This window comes from Halichoeres trimaculatus, unplaced genomic scaffold (assembly GCF_033239565.1).
Source record: "Halichoeres trimaculatus isolate MK-OKI-2021-1 unplaced genomic scaffold, fHalTri1.1 fHalTri1_scaffold_3, whole genome shotgun sequence".
Lineage (NCBI taxonomy): Eukaryota > Metazoa > Chordata > Actinopteri > Labriformes > Labridae > Halichoeres > Halichoeres trimaculatus.
The window spans coordinates 23,025,888-23,039,371 of record NW_027437181.1 but is presented as its reverse complement, the minus strand read 5'-3'; the positions used below and the strand labels follow the sequence as shown (position 1 = coordinate 23,039,371).

General features: G+C 39.2%; 1 long non-coding RNA gene across 1 annotated transcript in view; it reads right to left on the bottom strand.

Annotated features, from left to right (window-relative positions):
• Positions 1-13,484, bottom strand: part of LOC141787470 (uncharacterized) — a 116,626-nt gene that overhangs the window by 33,369 nt on the left and 69,773 nt on the right. The gene's annotated exons all lie outside the window — the stretch shown is intronic.

Here is a 13,484-nt window from a genome sequence, read left to right as displayed (position 1 = left end):
GAAGAAATAAAAAAACATCTTTTAAAAAGGGGCCAGCGATTAAAAGTATTACTGCTTACTTACCTGCTCTAATTAGCAGATTTTTTTTCTTTTGAGGTTAAGCAGCCTTCTCGTTCCGTCACCAGACAGAGAGGACTACCTGAATGCTGTGCTACACTGTTGTGCATTTTCAATACATTACAGAAGTGATCATTCTCAAATGACTGCAATTAGTCAAATGTCAGGCTCAGTTTGCTCTCTCACGGTGGCTTGCTGACAAAGTAGCTCTGAGGTAAGTCAAAAGATTAATAGCTGTGGGATTTCATTAAGTCAGGTGCTTGGAAGAAACAAGAGGAATAAACAGAAATTAATTCAAACTTCACTGTTTTCCCTTAAGTTCAGTCCATAATTAGCCACTGGGGACGGAAGGAATCCATCATCGGGCTCAGGCATCGATCTGGTTCATAATGTCATACTTCACACTCACATTTGACAAAAGCTCCCAGTCATTCTTATTATGTCGGCTCAAGATGTCCTTATTATATTGTTGCAGTAAAGCATCATCTTTTTTTCTCTGTGTTGTGTTAATCTGCAAAAAATATCAAAAATAGTTCCTATTTTTTATTTTTTAACTCTAGGGTTGTTGCCTACCTGAAAACACCAGAATCAAATGAGTAATAAAATGTGTTTTATGACTGACAAAAATACTTAGGCTAAGCTTGGAATACATGCTGGGAATAAAACTTATCCAAAAAAAACCAATTTGTTGGGCAGCACATACAGCAAATGAAAATTGGCCAAATAGGTCAAGGAAAATTAAACTGATCCAGCTTGCAATAAACCAAAACAAGCCCAAAGCAGCAGTGTAGTGCAGTAATTGAAAATAAGCACAGCAAAGTATTAATATGCTGTTAAATAAACGATCTAAGTTTTAAAGTAAATGATTTCTCTTTACAATTAAATCAACAATAAGACCATGCGTAAGGTAAATTTGTAAAGGACTGCACTTCAAATACTGAACCTGTTGATGTTTAGCGGGTATAAGCAGGGGTCTGTGTAGGATATGATTGGTTGGGTGAAAAGTTTCGTCACAAGCACACATCAGCTCTTCCTATAAAACTGATACTAAAGCAGCAAAAGGCCTGTAATGCAACTCGGATAAAAAGCAATCAGGCAGCAGTTTGAAGTTATTGCATCCTGGCCTTGTCCAAGTGGTCAATCAGTGTTCCCTTTTGCTTGTGTCCTCAGCGCATCAGCATGGGCTATAAAGCCTAGAAAGCACAGCAGTTAAATGGCTCTGTGAGCCCTTTGCTAGCCTAGTGTCTGGCAATCTGGCAGGGCTTTCTGGCACCCTCTGTGTCGGACCAGGACTTTAAGAGCATGTAAAGTGTAAATCTCCCAGCTGACAGGCCGCTCTCTGCTGTCTCCAGACCCAATTTACCATCTTGCACAGAGCTGTAAGAAGCCAGCTGTAGCCACATGCTATAATAAGGGATAAATTTAATGTTACAGAAACATTTTTACAGACATTTACAGCAGTGACAGTGCACATTCCCCAAGTCTATCAAAAGTGTATGAGGACAATATTCCATGCGAACAAAAAAACAACAAACTTGTCACAAAAGAGCTCAGTCTTGAGTAAAACATAGTAATCTTTCTCCCCCATGCTAAAAAATTGTAACCTGAGTTGATAATCACTTCTGAAACACCTTTTATAACTCAAGCACGCTTTGAGGACAAGCATGATCTGGGAATGCTAATGAATTTTACGACCTTATACATAAACAAGGCCTTTCCATGTTAATACAGCAATAGCCAACCAGCTTTTATATGAGACAAGTCTTTTAATATCTCTCTCTCTGACTGATTCACACATTAATGGCATGGCTTTTGTGCCCACCATACTGAACCAAACAACAAAAACTTATTGGCAAAACACACAGAGTTTAATGCTTTACAAACTTTGTGAAACTTTACAAAACTCATGTATGCCTCTGCCAAAAGCAAGCCCCAATTGCTAGTTCACCTTAAGTGATCTGGCTTTAAACTGTGAAGTCTGTCACATGTGTTAGTAAATCGAGTCCACAAAAAGATAGGTGACTTTCCCTTTCCATTCAGCTTATCATATGGACAGAATTTTAGGTCATTTCAAGCAAGAGCACAATTAGCACAACTCTAAGCAGGGAGTTATTCTCCTTGATAGAAATATGAACATTCCTCAGTAACAATCAGAAGAAAGCTTTTATTTACTCACAAAGGTCCAGTCATTTTAAAAAGCCTAGCCACATTTTAGGAGTCATTCTATGTATAGTGCAACATTCGTGTTTTGGCTACTGTGAATTTCTACTGTCAAATCCTAGCTTTCCCAAGATTTGTGTTGACTAAATTCCAAACATCAAGATTCAAGTCAAACATAAATACAGACAACAAAGATTTAGTTTACTATTGTATAAGGCTGAAATAGTGTTGTGTGCTCAATTGCTTGTGGTGTGTCAGACTTTCACACATGAGATCACTATTAGGATCTTACACCGGTATTATTCAAGAACACAATGTCAACATACCAATAACTGTTTACCTCTCCAGGTTAAAAAAACAAAAAACAAAAAACATTTGAGACAAAGTCAGAATTTATGCCAAATTCAAAGATGAAGAGGAGCTAATCCTTGTGGTCAAATTGAATAGCCTGCTGATAACTGCTCATTGAGAATGTAAGTGTCAAAAGAGGTAAATAGACAGCATGAGGCACTTTGCCAATTCTTTGTTGCAAAAACGAAGTGGGCCTGCAGCAAATCAGCAGGGTAGAGAACAGCAGTTAAAAATAATTGCATTTGGTTGAAACTGACGCTGGTGTTGAGCTCTTTTCATTCTCTGCCCTCTAAAACAGAATCCAATCAAGGCCATGTTTCCTTGAGTGGGAGATGATGTTTTTTTAGTTTCCTTTAAGGTGACAAAAAGGGGGATTTCTTGTCAAACCTTGGTGTAATTAACAACATTATTAGTACTTCTACTTCATTTGAGTGCTAGAGCGCTAACATTGTACATGTTAGCTTCCTGGCATGGCCAACTTGGACACTTAGAGTGGATACATAATTAATGTAAGTTAGGTAGTTAGACCTGTGCTTTTCCTGTCAAAATGTCTGCTGTGAAAATGGCCAATTAGTCATATTCAACTAACGGTACATGTTCGTGCATATGAAAATGTCAACGATAAAAATACAGCAAGTGACAAAGCAGTACAGCAACCCACAGAGGAGCCCTATTTTTTAAATCAATATGAACTAAATCATGGTTTTGCTTAATGCAGATATGACATTTACATCATATCACCACATCATGTTTGCAACAGCAGTACTATTTACATTGCAATTATATACAAAGCCATGAGCTCTGCTGGGGAAACTGTCAATTAATAAGAGCAGTTTCTGCTCAGGTTAAAATCAGTTTTAATGAGGGGCAGAACCTTACTGTCAGTATCTTACACACACACACACACACACACACACACACACACACACACACACACACACACACACACACACACACACACACACACACACACACACACACACACACACACACAGCCTTTGTTTTGATTCTCTTTGAAACATGTACCCACATTCGTCAATTTTCCATAGCTGCCTAATGCACATAATGGAAAACTGTCAGTCAGCATCACATGCATATGTGTTCATTTAGAGTCTTGTATGTGCAGAAATAAGGGGGCAAGAACAATCTGTTGGGGACGTCAAGCTTATGATCAAACCACAAAGCAAAGACTTGTGGGTATCAGAAATCCAGAGTGAGCTGGTTAGTAATGATTGCAGAGCACATTTGAAAATGTCTAGAGCATGAATTATGCATTGACTTGTTTTAGGTAAACTTATCAAGGAATACTTTTTTCTTTCCCAACCTGTATTAGATTTCTTAAGAGAGGCCTGATTCCTATTGGGAATAATCTAGCAAGTTTGATACTTATTGTCTTTCAAACATTCACATTCATCAATTTCAGTTCTTTAGATATTTTTCCCCCTCCAAAGTATGTTTGCTGTTATGATCAAAACCAAGATCTCTTCCTAAAACTGAAGTCAAAAAGAGACACACGTTGATTTCAGAGAGCACTTCATGTAAGTTTTCTTACTTTAATGTGAAAAACTAGACTGTAATGAAGTTCTCAAATACTTGTCGATAACCCTGTCATTCAAGCTACTTTTTTTTTCCACGCACCAACACATACAGCGTTACATGTGTGCCCCAGCTTTTTGTCTTTGCCTAACTGAAGGAAGGAAACTCAACAAACTTATGCCTTCTCTGGCCAAAGCTAGCTATGGCAACTCTACACCGTTGTTACGCCGAAAGCAAAAGCACAACAAATGCAATACTGTCTTCCACACCTGAGACATGGCAGTCAAGAAAAGTGATTTGTGGAATTACTTCGACAAAAATGATAAAGTTAATGCGCAGTGGAGGACATGTGTCATTAAACTCTCATGCCATAGAAAAACTAGTCCGATGCTTAAACACATGTGCTCAAAGCACAAGGAGAAAAAAGCGGAGACAGGTAAGTCGCATCACATCAATTGCTGGCCCTGTTAGCACATGTCCCCATGATTAAACCAGGGTGGAAAAGATTAGCCTGTTGATAACCAAAACTGTAACTGTTGATAAGCTCCCATTAAGTTTTGTGTAAGATAAAGGCTACAGAGAGCCGATGACGTTTGTCAAGCTGGAGTACAAGCTACCCCCACATAGAGCAGCAGCTACAAGAGTGGAAAAGATGTACGTAGAGTCTTAGAATACGATCCAGGAGGTCCATGTCCAACTGACCCTTTTTTGGTTTAGAGTTAAAATATAAATAAAAATAATCTTCAAGTATTAGAGAGTTCGTTCATTTGATATTTAGTATTTGAATACAGGAATTACTGTAAATCCCCATCCCTACTAAATGTGGAATCAAGCTGTGCCTGAACCTGACAGACTTCAGTAAGACATGTCTCTATTTTTCAAACTACAGTAAAAAAGATGTAACATCTCACTTTGGTCTCTGAGCTTGTTTTACCTCATTGTTGTTGGTATTCAGGGTAAGTGTCACTGACTGATGAAAGAGTATAAGGACATGATGAAGTTAGAAAGCATTGCCACTGTCAACCTGAAAGGTGTGGCCAGACAGACAAAATCAACAATTCTCAGCAGAATACAGAAAAGACTGTTCTCAGCTCTGCTACATACCGTTTTTAGTGCTTCACTCCTTCTTCCCCAAACACACCAATATAAATAATGATGTGTTTTTTCAAAAACTGTTATGGATTTCACCTTTAAAGGTCATGTTTTCAAAGGAACAGTTGTGCAGTCACAAATCTTTTTGACTTCAAAACTTCCATTTTTCCCTCTGCCTTCCATTTTATAGAGGCAGCTGCTGGTGTACTTATTCATTCATTCATCCACCCAAAAAGGACTGAGTTGAGAAAAAGAGATTTCTTTCTCAGGTCATTACCAACTATTTCCCTGAGGTGCAGACCCCATCACACAGTGTTTTTAGAGAGTGTGAGAGGGAGACTTGGCAGAGCTGAAGAATACATTTCTGCTTAATTAATCCCATTCCTTACTTTAGGTATTAAAAGCCAATGGTCTGTTTAACAACTTTCGGCGACACTAAACGGATAATTAGTCACAGCCTAATCATTTTTCATACTTTTTATGGCTATGTCCAGTGCAGGGTGTGCTCCCTATAGGGTCATCACACTGGCCACCTCGCTTATTCGGCAGACATTTTACAGTCCCATACCTCCACTGGAGATTGAGACTTTTTTTTTATTTATTCTCAGCCACTTTTTCTTTAAATGAAACACGCTTCATGACTGGGTATCCATACTTTACAAGTCCTCACCTCCAACCAGCTTCTTCTTCTCCACTGTGGATCGATGTGTATTTCCTTAATGCGAGGCAGCCAGGGGCATTGTGGTGTGATGTAGAAACCCTTTTCTCCAACATGAAAATGATTTTTTTTTAAAAATAGCCTGGCACAATCAACTGTGGCACACTGACTACCAGTTTGTGCCAGCTGTTGCAGGCAGCCAATCCTGAAGCTGAATAAAGCATTTGTGACTTTTATTCAAATGGTTGGGAAATTAGAATCTGTTAAATGGCAAGAGCCGCCCACTGCCCAGGTGTAAATATGATTTCAAAAGTGCTTTCTGTTCTCTAAATAAGCACAGCTGTTGAGACACACAGCCAGCATTCTGAATTCAGAACATTGTGCAGAACATGTCAGTTCTTCCCTCCTGGAGAATATAGACTAAAATAACCAAACACACCAGTGATAGCTTTTATCTTGCCCTGGTAATAAGCTTTTACCGCCCACTGAAGCAGAGGCTAAAGATAAAATCAATTAGACAAAAGTGCACGTCTTCCTGGCCAACTTCAACATCCATTTGAGAATTAAAATCTGCTAAGTATTTTATATTCATGAAAACATCTGTTACGTGCCCAGAATGGACCTTTGCAGATGAGGCGGTAGTCTGAAGCAGCATGAAGATCTTTCGAAGGACCTTAAAGAGAAGGAACACCAAGAATAGAACGTGCAGGTAGAAATTGGTTGTCCTATGAGGGATGCTCATCTGATTGCTGGAGTCAACAAACACAACAGGATTTGCTGAATTTCCATTTTCTGTTTGCTGTCAGGATAATGAAACAATTCTCAATTTGGTTACTAACTACTGAAAAAATCAATCCTCACATATCAATCAGCTTTGAACAAGCCAAAGCTTCAACTTAGATCCAGGACTATTAACCCGAGGTCATCTCTGAGCTGATCACACATCACAATCTCATGCATCAAACAGCCTAAAATCCCCCAAAGCTCACGTCAATCTTGCTAATGTCACACTTCTATGTGCCATCTGGCAGGACTACAGCAGTTACACTAGCATTAGTCAAACCTCGTAGCTTTGTATGATCTGTAAATCTCCAGCAGCTCGCTTTTTAATTCGTCCACACCTCTTTATGACATTTGGCTGCAAATTGGCAACCATGTGAAGCAGTAAAAGCCACAGGTGGTGTGACAACCAAGTATCAATTGCTTTCACTTGTCATTAACCTTTAAATACCCAACAGACCTTTCCTCGTGGCAGACATTTTGACCTGCAAGAACAGCACAGGTGTCACAAATAGCTTTAATGTTGGCTCTGATACATGAAGGTGTGTGAGTGTGCCAGTATTTACGACACCATGACCACTATGAGAGTAAACAGTGGCCTGAACCAGAAAAGGGTTAAAACCAAACACGCTTGACAAGTCCATTCACAACAAAGGTGTCATTAACACATCAACACTACAGAGGGGCTGTTTTCCTAGTTGTTCAGCAGAGCAATTTGGCGTTTAGTTTTCAACATAAGCAATTTGTAATAATTTGACAGATGGAATACAAAAACACCAATTTTCACTGCTAAGTTTGAATGTTAAAAGGAGAAACAAGGTTGGGGTGGAGGTGCAAAGCAGTTATAACAATTATGTTAAGTTTGTTAACTTGAGGTGCATGAGGTGCTCATTTCCATGCCATTCATTTGTGCCCTGAGTCAAGTGCAGTGGGTCCAAGGGCAAAGTACATTCAGGGTGCAATGTCCAGAAAACCTTGAGGTCGTGCTGAACCAGCACTTCTTCCACAAATTGCTCCATCTAGCTTCACACCCATCATCTTAATCACCGGGAAGTTTCTTTCAAACAGCAAAGCTTTGTGTGTCATGAGATCCAGCCATCAACACATCCATTATTACCTCTGCTAAGGAAGTTGTGTTTTGTTTGGGAGTTTGTCTGTCTGTGAACATTACTCAAAAAGTAACCAACAGATCTGATAAAATTTTCAGGAAACGTGCAAAATGGAATAAGAAAGTAGTGATCAAATTTTGGTGGTGGTCCAGATCACAGTCTGGATCCAGGACTTTTTAAAAGGATTCTTTATCATTGTGAGATAGGGCTGTTTTCACCATATGCGCATAACTCCACAATTAATGCTCGGATTGCTTTGCAAAACAACACAAGGCAAGGTCAAGATCATTTCTGACAGATGTAAAAGATCTGGAATATGAAATATGTACTGGGTCATCATAATTTTCAACACTGTCAGGTAAAAAACTATCGTACAAACCTGCCATTTACACCAAATCATAGCAGACAGTCTGCTGAAAGGGAGTATAACATTAAAGTAGGACTTAAGTGTTGCGTAACAATTACAATATGCTCGGTGGAGGTCTGCACTCTCTGAGTGCTTTTCTAGTCTCTACCTTTTATCCTGTTCAGGGTCATGAGAGATTAGAGCCACTTCCCTACCATCCTCGAGTGAGAGGAAGGACCCTGGACAGGTTATCAGACCCTCACAAGGCTGGCACATAGACACAGACAACCAGTCACACTCACATTTAAACCTTCAGGCAACTTCGAGGCCAATTAACTAAAGAAGCCTGTTTTAGGCCTCTGGGGGGAAACCCATACATTCACAGGAAGAACATGTTAACTCCACACAGAAAGACCCCTGTCAAAAGGAGTCCAACCATAAACCACAGGCCACAGCGCTACACTGTCTAACATTAAAATAAAACTCAGATATTGCAAATGCTGACACCATACTATATTTTGACTTAACTAGAAACAAGCTGATGTGAAGTTGTCTCAAATTAGGGATGTTTTGAAGCAAAAAATTTCCTGGTTATGAAATCAAATTCAACTTTCGACTTACTGATCAGTACAAAAGGCAGGAAAGCACAGAGATAAACAGTTAAAATTAAGCACAGTTTGTGTAAAATAATTCACTAGCTCACTGGTAAACAATATCAAGATAGCAGCAGAGCTGGCACCACCACCCCCTGGCAGGTTAACAACCTCGTACCTGTGCTGATTATACACCACTTTAAGCTGAGGTCTTTGAGCAGCTTTGCCAGTCTCGGTCTACATAGAGCTATATCTACATTATCTAGATAAAAAACTGGGGATAGGTAAGGAACAGTGGCAGACTGGGACTTAAAAACAGCCCTGGACTTTGACTCGGCCCAGCCCACGACAATGGGACACGTCCCTTGCCCCCTCCAGCAGCACCAGCCATTGGCCGACCGGCAGCACCGGCCGTTCTGGTATTCTCCAGAACGTCTAGATGACCAGTCCGCCAGATTGGTCATCTGATTACTAACATAGATGACCAGTCCGCCCCCTGACATCATTTATTTAAAAAAAAAAAACGCTCAGTCCATCGGCCGGTTAGGGTCTGGAATAGACCGGCTGTTTGGGAAGAAGACCAAAATTTCCCGATGGCCATCCCACCCCTGGTAAGGAAAACTGATTTTCAAGATATAATCAATTCTCATCCTTTAAAGAGACAGGGACAGAGTGATGTCAGTGTCCTGACAGCACTCAGCTTATATTTTCAGCCTCCTACAATGGCAGGGTGGAAGAGCCTGAGACCTACTGTGAGGTAATATGACAGCTTGGGGGAAAAAGTTGTGTGAAGTGGCTAAACTAGTGACCAAATGTGTGCTCTTGTGTCTTGTAAAACATTCTTAAAAAACTATAAGCAGCTGTTTTTCGTTATGTACTAATGTTCTAAAAATCCAACCTGGTAGTTCCCTTATTAAGTCCTGCTGTAAAGACCTAATAGCAACCAATTAAAGTGCCACAAATGTATCAATGGCTAGGTTTCAAAGTTGGTGCCTGCTCAGGTTTTGCCACATTTGGTCTGTACTTGGGTGAGTCTGGCCTGGTGAGAAAACAACAATATGTGAAATTGGCAACGCAATTTGCAGTAAACACCTCTGAAATGGATTTGATTTGACGGAAGGAGTACATTTTCAAAGGTCTGGCTACCTATACCCCTTCTTAGAATAGAGAACACTTACATTGGCTGCAAGACCGGTTTCATCTAAGAAGACCCCGTGACAAAAATCTTTGCTGCATTGCTACAGCGGAGCAGCATCTTTAAATAAGCATATTGCTTTCAAGAAATTTTGTCAAAGATAACTGATGCAGACAGGCGAGCACCAAACATTTAATATTGACTAAGAGCCTATAGCGGTACTGCTTGAAGTGTCTCTGAAGTGAAGTGAAAATGTAAAGTGTTTTTTTTTTTTTCTTTTTTTTTTTTCATTTCATCCTGAATGACTTGTTTGATCACAGCAGGGACAAAATTCATTCATTATTAATGGATTTTGGAAAATGTCAGAGCCCCTGTCTGTTTATTGCTGTACAAGGCTCCTGTGTTGTTGTTAATCCTCTTGCCTTTAATTAACATAACAAAATTATTAATGTCTCCTTTTTATCTGTATTATCATGTCATAAATCCCTTTAGCAGCTGAGAAGCATGCCTAATCATAAGGAAATGGGTTTTGATGTGTGTTATTTTTCCAGCCTGTTTTCCAAGTTGCAGCTTCAGTTAAATAATCCAAACAGGGGCTCGTGTTCACAGAGAAGAAAACTGCCTGACCCAAAATTCTCCTGGTAAAACTTGGTGTGTTAATTTAACTTTTAGATATGTGGTGCAAAATGTGTTTTTCAGGTAGATATCACATCATCAAGTCCAAAAAATGGACTTAGGTAGATGAGTAGTCTTTATTTGTGTGCTGCCTGTTAAGAATGACTTTATCTGGGTAGCCATACGTGACTGGTTTTCTTTTTCCTTTTTATTACTCAGTTAGCTACACTTGAATGGCATTTGTATGTTGCTACAACACTAAGAAAAACTTCCTGTTACTCATGATTTGCAACTCAAACACACTGAAAAGACTTGAAAATGAAGCTGAATCAAATTAGTATTGTGCTAGCTTCAAAAAATAAATAAACAAACAACAAAAAAACCTCCCACTGAATTTAAATAAAAGAGAGAGGGCACAAACTCTTGTAGCTTTGATTCATAATTCATTAGAATAAAACGTTTCAGGAAAAGGTGTGTTCTCCCCTCATATCATTATTCCTGCTGGCTAGGCTAAGTACTGATTGGTTTGACTTTTCTTTTTAACAAGGTTTTTACACAAAACCCTCTAATTTCAATGAATACACTAGGAAAGTACAGCAAATGAAAGCCCATGTGCTTTCTCCAAAGTATAATTACTTGGGAATTCCAGCTTGGATTACAAATATTTGGCATAATTTTCACCTCCTGAATGACTTGAAAGTCACCCCCAGCTACTTTAATATGATTTCTGGTCCAATACAAGACATAAATGAAGGACAAACAGCAGTGAAACACGTTTAAATAACAGGGAATCTGCGGTTGCTCCAGCAAACCTTAGTGTCCTCTGTTGGAAAGAATATCATAGCAAGAAGTCTTTGATGCATTGCTTCTTCTCATCTTGTTACTGCTTTTAATATGCAAAAGCCAATTTCACCTTTTTTTTTCTTTCAGAAAAATCATCTATTTGAGAAACTCCTGAAAGTTGTGCTTTTTTTGTCTGCCTGTTTTTTTTTAATATTTTTTTTGGTGGTATCCTCAGGGAATCGGTCCACGTGCTGATGGTCTGTTTTTTTTTTTTTTTTTTTTTTTTTTTTTTTAATGAACACTTAACAAATGATTTTCTTTTTATATTGTGTTTTTATTTCTAGGTCATTTATTTTACAACCCTAATCCCTTAAGAAGTTGGAAGGCTAGGGCGAGTTTGATAAAAACATAATTTCTTGGTTTGCTATACAGTGCATATCTCTTTTGAAAATGGTGCAAAGAAATCATATTAAAAGATAACACTGAAAAATGTTATTGTTTTATTAAATATACTTGCTTATTTCAAATCTGATTCCTGCAACACATTTTAGAAAAGTCTTTGTCACACTCTTGGTGACACATGGCTTCAGCTGCTCAGCAGTTGTGGGTCTTTCCTGTACTTCTTTTGTTTCATGATGCACTAAATCTTGTCCATCTGAGTCACCCATGGTTTGTAGTATGTATGTCAAGTTCTGATATGTCAGACCACGGGACAGTTTTTACTTCCCATCAGTCCATCTTATATGTGCTCAGGACAAAAGAAGTTGTCAGTTTTGCCTTTTTTTTAAGTAGCGTTTCAGTCCTGCACGTTTTATGTGTTATTACAGCAACTTATTTATATTCACATGTACTCAAAGAAATTTTTGGATGAATTTGAAACACATTGGATTTGCATTGACAGCAAATATGAGTGTGAGATTGCATCTTAGAGCAACAGCATTGACTTGACTGTCCCACTCTTTTTTAAAATTTTACAAATACTGCAACTCAAAGTGAAAACTTTAAAAGAATTAAAAATATTCCTGTTGTTTGATAAGAAGGCAAACAGATACCTTGAATCTGAGGTGTAGCCCCTGGAGCTGCCAACTGTGTACACACTTCTGGAAAGTAAAGTTTTATCAATGCTCCAGAAATACTACTTTATGCGTAAGCAGTCTTCATGCAGCTTTGTATCCTGCATATATCACAGGGTTACAACCCAACTATAACTTCACACTGGGTCTATTCATCAGGTGCTGTGATGCCTGGTGTGATTTTCAGTGTCAGCACAATGTGTACAGAGTAGTAAATCAGAATGGGGCTGTGTGTGTGTGTGTGTGTGTGTGTGTGTGTGTGTGTGTGTGTGTGTGTGTTGGTGCGACCGGATTATCGGGTCATTTTATCGGTTTACGTACCGACATTACCAGGACACCACCGGATTATGGGGACACCTCAAGTGTCCCGATAAGTCGAGCAGCGTAGACGCATTACAGACGATGCCAGTAAGCGCCTCGTGCTTTTTCTCGACATGTCCTGACAAGTACGGAAATCTAACTTTTTTGTGTCTCACACACAAAGTCATACACACGGAAAAATTTTGGCGCCATTTGGTTTTCATACACAAAAACCGGATATTCACACACAAATTTAGCACAGTTCATTGGTTTAGCGCTTTCGTGATGTTCTGCTCAGTGATTTGCTGCTCTCGACGTCAGTCTGGGAGGCTCCTGCACCGTGATTGGCTTCGCAGTCTGCTGCTGCAGAGACTCACAGAGAGCAAAGATGGCCGCGATTTAAATGGACTAAGGTAAGGGAAATGTTTGGTTTGTCTTCTATAAGCTTGAATTTAGTAAATTTACTGCTGATTTCATGTTTTGGACATTTACTGTGCTTATTCAGTCTGTTGTATGGAGTTGACCTGCTGTGCTAACATAGTAGCTAACGGTCTGTTCGTGCTCTCCTGCAGCCTCATGTGGAGACGTGTTCCCAAGTTAAACTTTTCAAAACTATCAGCGAGTGAAAAAGGCTTTAAACTTAGTCTTTGAGACAGGACACATAACAGAGGTAGGCTATGGATAAAAATGAGTAAGTCTCTCTAGCTTCATTCGGTACTACCTTGCTCAAACAACAACAAAAAAACCTTCTGAACTAGCGCCCCTTTTTCGATTCATAAATCATTAAATATTCATCCCACCTACGCATAGAGGCCATGGTTAAGGTCTCAATAAGCTAAGCTTTCCGAGGATATGTGTTGTTTGTTTGTGGGCCAAGGCCTCTTGAAGATATAAGT